This window comes from Arachis stenosperma, chromosome 10 (assembly GCF_014773155.1).
Source record: "Arachis stenosperma cultivar V10309 chromosome 10, arast.V10309.gnm1.PFL2, whole genome shotgun sequence".
NCBI lineage: Eukaryota > Viridiplantae > Streptophyta > Magnoliopsida > Fabales > Fabaceae > Arachis > Arachis stenosperma.
This window is the reverse complement of record NC_080386.1, coordinates 22,027,397-22,033,421: the sequence shown is the minus strand read 5'-3', so window position 1 is coordinate 22,033,421 and position 6,025 is coordinate 22,027,397. Positions and strand designations below refer to the sequence as shown.

Genomic DNA, 6,025 nt, shown 5'->3' with positions numbered 1-6,025 from the left:
AAGGAATCTCTATACTGTGACATAGAGGATTCCATATTTTCTTGTTCTCTTCTCTTTCATATGAGCAGGAGCAAGGACAAAAGCATTCTTGTTGAGGCTGACCCTGAACCTAAAAGGACTTTGAAGTGAAAGCTAAGAGAAGCTAAAGCACAACTCTCTGTAGAGGACCTAATAGAAATCTTCAAAAAAGAAGAACCCATGGCAGCCGAAAACAATAATAATGCCAACAATGCAAGGAAGGTGCTTGGTGACTTTACTGCACCTACTCCCGACTTCTATGGGAGAAGCATCTCTATCCCTGCCATTGGAGCAAACAACTTTGAGCTTAAGCCTTAATTAGTTTCTGTAATGCAACAGAATTGCAAGTTCCATGGACTTCCATTGGAAGATCCTCATCAGTTTTTAGCTGAATTCTTGCAAATCTGTGACACTGTCAAGACTAATGGGGTTAACCCTGAGGTCTACAGACTTATGCTATTCCTTTTTGCTGTAAGAGACAGAGCTAGGATATGGTTGGACTCACAACCCAAAGAAAGCCTGAACTCTTGGGAAAAGCTAGTCAATGCCTTCTTGGCAAAGTTCTTTCCACCTCAAAAATTGAGTAAGCTTAGAGTGGAAGTCCAAACCTTCAGACAGAAGGAAGGTGAATCCCTCTATGAAGCTTGGGAAAGATACAAACAATTGATCAGAAAGTGTCCTTCTGACATGCTTTCTGAATGGAGCATCATATGTATCTTCTATGATGGTCTATCTGAACTGTCCAAGATGTCATTGGATAGCTCTGCTGGAGGATCTCTTCATCTGAAGAAGACGCCTGCAGAAGCTCAAGAACTCATTGAAATGGTAGCAAATAACCAATTCATGTACACTTTTGAAAGGAATCCTGTGAACAATGGGACGAATCAGAAGAAAGGAGTTCTTGAGATTGATACTCTGAATGCTATATTGGCTCAGAACAAAATCTTGACTCAGCAAGTCAATATGATTTCTCAAAGTCTGTCTGGAATACAAGCTGCACCAGGCAGTACTAAGGACACTTCAAATAAAGAAGAAGCTTATGATCCTGAGAACCCATCAATGGAAGAGGTGAATTACATGGGAGAACCCTATGGAAACACCTATAATCCTTCATGGAGAAATCATCCAAATCTCTCATGGAAGGATCAACAAAGACCTCAACAAGGTTTCAACAACAATAATGGTGAAAGAAACAGGTTTAGCAATGGCAAGCCTTTTCCATCATCTTCTCAGCAACAGACAGAGAATTCTAAGCAGAGCCACTCTTACTTAGCAACCATGGTCTCTGATCTAATCAAAACCACTCAAAGTTTCATGACTGAAACAAGGTCCTCCATTAGAAACTTGGAGGCACAAGTGGGTCATCTGAGTAAGAAAGTTACTGAACTCCCTCCTTGTACTCTTCCAAGCAATACAGAAGAGAATCCAAAAGGAGAGTGTAAGGCCATCAACATGGCCGAAATTGGAGAGGAGGAAGAGGCAGTGAACACCACTGAGGAAGACCTTAATGGACATCCACGGGCCTCCAATGAGTTCCCTAATGGGGAACCATGGGAATCTGAGGCTCACACTGAGACCATAGAGATTCCATTGGATTTACTTCTGCCATTCATGAGCTCTGATGAGTATTCTTCCTCTGGAGAGGACGAAGATGTCACTGAAGAACAAGTTGCTAAGTACCTTGGAGCAATCATGAAGCTAAATGACAAGTTATTTGGTAATGAGACTTGGGAGGATGAACCCCCTTTGCTCACCAAAGAACTGGATGACTTGACTAGGCAGAGATTACCTCAAAAGAGACAGGACCCTGGGAAGTTCTCAATACCTTGTACCATAGGCACCATGACCTTTGTGAAGGCTCTGTGTGACCTAGGGTCAAGCATAAACCTCTTGCCTCTCTCTGTAATGGAGAAGCTAGGGATCTTTGAGGTACAAGCTGCAAGAATCTCACTAGAGATGGCAGACAATTCAAGAAAACAAGCTTATGGACTTGTAGAGGATGTTCTGGTAAAGGTTGAAGACCATTACATCCCTGCTGATTTCATAGTCCTAGAGACTGGGAAGTGCATGGATGAATCCATCATCCTTGGCAGCCATTCCTAGCCACAGCAAAGGCTGTGATTGATGTTGACAGAGGAGAATTGATCATTCAAGTGAATGAAGAATCCTTTGTGTTTAAGGCTCAAGGATATCCCTCTGTAACCATGGAGAGGAAGCATGAAGAGCTTCTCTCAAAACAGAGTCAAACAGAGCCCCCACAGTCAAACTCTAAGTTTGGTGTTGGGAGGCCACAACCAAATTCTAAGTTTGGTGTTGAATCCCCACATTCAAACTCTAAGTTTGGTGTTGGGAGGTTCCAACATGGCTCTGAGTATCTGTGAGACTCCATGAGAGCCCACTATCAAGCTACTGACATTAAAGAAGCGCTTGTTGGGAGGCAACCCAATGTTATATTTATCTATTTTCCTTTGTTATTTTATGTTTTCTGTAGGTTGATGATCATGTGAAGTCACAAAATCAATTGAAAAAGCAAAAACAAAATGAAAAATAGAAAGAAAAACAGCACACCCTGGAGGAGAACTTGCTGGCGTTTAAACGCCAGTGAAGGCAGCAAATGGGCGTTTAACGCCCAGTCTAGCACTATTCTGGGCATTTAACGCCAGAAAGGGGCACTAGACTGGCGTTTAACGCCAGGAATGGGCACCAAGCTGGCGTTAAACGCCAGAAATGGGCACCAGCCCGGTGTTTAACGCCAGGATTGGCAGAAGGAGTATTTTTGCTCGCCACTTGGTGCAGGGATGAGCTATCCTTGAGACCTCAGGATCTGTGGACCCCACAGGATCCCCATCTACCCCACCACTCTCTCTTCTTCACCCATTCACTAATCACCTCAATACCTCTTCCCCAAAAACCCCTCACCTATCAAATCCCACCATTTTCTTCACCACTCACATCCTTCCTTCATAAAACCCCACCTACTCCACCATCCAAATTCAAACCACTTTCCCTCCCAAACCCACCCATAATGGCCAAACCTTACCCCTCTCTCCACTCATATATAAACCCATCTTCACTCCTTCATTTTCACACAACCTACACACTACTTCTCCCCCTTGGCCGAAAAACAAAGCCACCTCCATCTCCTCTATTTCTTCTTCTTCTACTCTCTTCTTTCTTCTTTTGCTCGAGGACGAGCAAACCTTTTAAGTTTGGTGTGGTAAAAGCATTGCTTTTTGTTTTTCCATAACCATTTATGGCACCTAAGGCCGGAGAAACCTCTAGAAAGAGGAAAGGGAAGGCAAAAGCTTCCACCTCCGAGTCATGGGAGATGGAGAGATTCATCTCAAGGGTGCATCAAGACCACTTCTATAAAGTTGTGGCCAAGAAGAAGGTGATCCCCGAGGTCCCTTTCAAACTCAAAAAGGGTCAACTTTGATCAAAGGTTGGACCAAGTCCTCATGGATACCACTAAGAAAAAGATGGAGCAAACAAGAGATCCCACTCATGGACATGAGCATGAGGAAATTCCTCATCATGAAATCCCTGAGATGCCTCAAGGGATGCACTTTCCTCCACAAAACTATTGGGAGCAAATCAACACCTCCCTAGGAGAATTGAGTTCCAACATGGGACAACTAAGGGTGGAGCACCAAGAACATTCCATCCTCCTCATTGAAATTAGAGAAGATCAAAGAATCATGAGAGAGGAGCAACAAAGGCAAGGAAGAGACATTAAGGAGCTCAAGCACTCCATAAGATCTTCAAGAGGAAGAACAAGCCACCATCACTAAGGTGGACCCGTTCTTTGATCTCCTTGTTCTTTATTTTCTGTTTTTCAAATTTTTATGCTTATGATTATCTATGTTTGTGTCTTATGATCATTAGTGTCTAAGTGTCTATGCCTTAAAGTCATGAATGTCCTATGAATCCATCACCTTTCTTAAATGAAAAATGTTTTAATTACAAAAGAACAAGAAGTACATGATTTTGAATTCATCCTCGAAACTGGTTTAATTATTTTGATGTGGTGACAATACTTTTCGTTTTCTGAATGTATGCTTGAACAGTGCATATGTCTTGTGAATTTGTTGCTCATGAATGTTAAAATTGTTGGCTCTTGAAAGAATGATGGAAAAGGAGAAATGTTACTGAGGATCTGAAAAATCATCAAATTGATTCTTGAAACAAGAAAAGCAGTGAAAAGCTTGCAGAAAAAAAAGAGAGTATATGCGAAAAAAAAGAGAGAAAGAAAAAGAAAGAGCAAGCAGAAAAAGCCAATAGCCCTTTAAACCAAAAGGCAAGGGTAAAAATAAAAAGGATCCAAGGCTTTGAGCATCGGTGGATAGGAGGGCCCACAGGAATAAAATCCTGGCCTAAGCGGCTAAACCAAGCTGTCCCTAACCATGTGCTTGTGGCGTGAAGGTGTCAAGTGAAAACTTGAGACTGAGCGGTTAAAGTTGTGATCCAAAGCAAAAAGAGTGTGCTTAAGAACCCTGGACACCTATAATTGGGGACTCTAGCAAAGCTGAGTCACAATTTGAAAAGGTTCACCCAGTTATGTGCTGTGGCATGTATGTATCCGGTGGTAATACTGGAGAACAGAGTGCTTTGGGCCACGGCCAAGACTCATAAAGTAGCTGTGTTCAAGAATCAACATACTTAACTAGGAGAATCAATAACACTATCTGAATTCTGAGTTCCTATAGATGCCAATCATTCTGAACTTCAAAGGATAAAGTGAGATGCCAAAACTGTTCGGAGGCAAAAAGCTACTAGTCCCGCTCATCTAATTGGAGCTAAGTTTCATTAATAGTTCGGAGTCTATAGTATATTTTCTTCTTTTTATCTTATTTGATTTTCAGTTGCTTGGGGACAAGCAACAATTTAAGTTTGGTATTGTGATGAGCGGATAATTTATATGTTTTTCGCATTGTTTTTAGTATGTTTTTAGTATGTTCTAGTTAGTTTTTATTATATTTTTATTAGTTTTTAGTTAAAATTCACTTTTCTGGACTTTAATATGAGTTTGTGTGTTTTTCTGTGATTTCAGGTATTTTCTGGCTGAAATTGAGGGACCTGAGCAAAAATCTAATTCAGAGGCTGAAAAGGACTGCAGATGCTGTTGGATTCTGACCTCCCTGCACTCGAAGTGGATTTTCTGGAGCTACAGAAGCCTAATTGGCGCGCTCTTAATTGCGTTGGAAAGTAGACATCCTGGGCTTTCCAGCAATGTATAATAGTCCATACTTTGCCAGAGATTTGACGGCCCAAACAGGCATTCCAAATCAGCTCAAGAACTCCCAGCGTTAAACGCCGGAACTGGCACAAGAATGGGAGTTAAACGCCCAAAATGGCACAAAAGCTGGCGTTTAACTCCAAGAAAAGTCTTTACACACGAAAGCTTCAATGCTCAGCCCAAGCACACACCAAGTGGGCCCGGAAGTGGATTTTTATGTCATTTATTCATCTTTGTAAACCCTAAGCTACTAGTTCTCTACAAATAGGACCTTTTGCTATTGTATTAGACATCTTTCAATCTTCGGATCATCTTTTGATCATGTTGTTATGATTGAACCCTCTTTGGGAGGCTGGCCATTCGGCCATGCCTAGACCTTGTTCTTATGTATTTTCAACGGTGGAGTTTCTACACACCATAGATTAAGGTGTGGAGCTCTGCTGTACCTCGAGTATCAATGCAATTACTATTGTTCCTCTATTCAATTCGGTTTATTCTTGTTCTAAGATATCACTCGTTCCTCAACTTGATGAATGTGATGATCCGTGACACTCATCATCATTCTCACCTATGAACGTGTGCCTGACACCCACCTCCGTTCTACCTTAGATTGAGTGGATATCTCTTGGATCCCTTAATCGGAATCTTCGTGGTATAAGCTAGAATTGATGGCGGCATTCAAGAGAATCCGGAAGGTCTAAACCTTGTCTGTGGTATTCTGAGTAGGATTCAAGGATTGAATGACTGTGACGAGCTTCAAACTCGCGATTG

General features: G+C 41.8%; 1 non-coding gene across 1 annotated transcript; it reads right to left on the bottom strand.

The window, feature by feature from the left end:
- Window positions 1–603: 603 nt before the first annotated feature.
- LOC130958721 (small nucleolar RNA R71) lies at window positions 604–711 on the bottom strand. The gene has a single exon (XR_009077828.1). It is a non-coding gene; the product is annotated as a small nucleolar RNA R71 (small nucleolar RNA).
- Window positions 712–6,025: the final 5,314 nt, after the last annotated feature.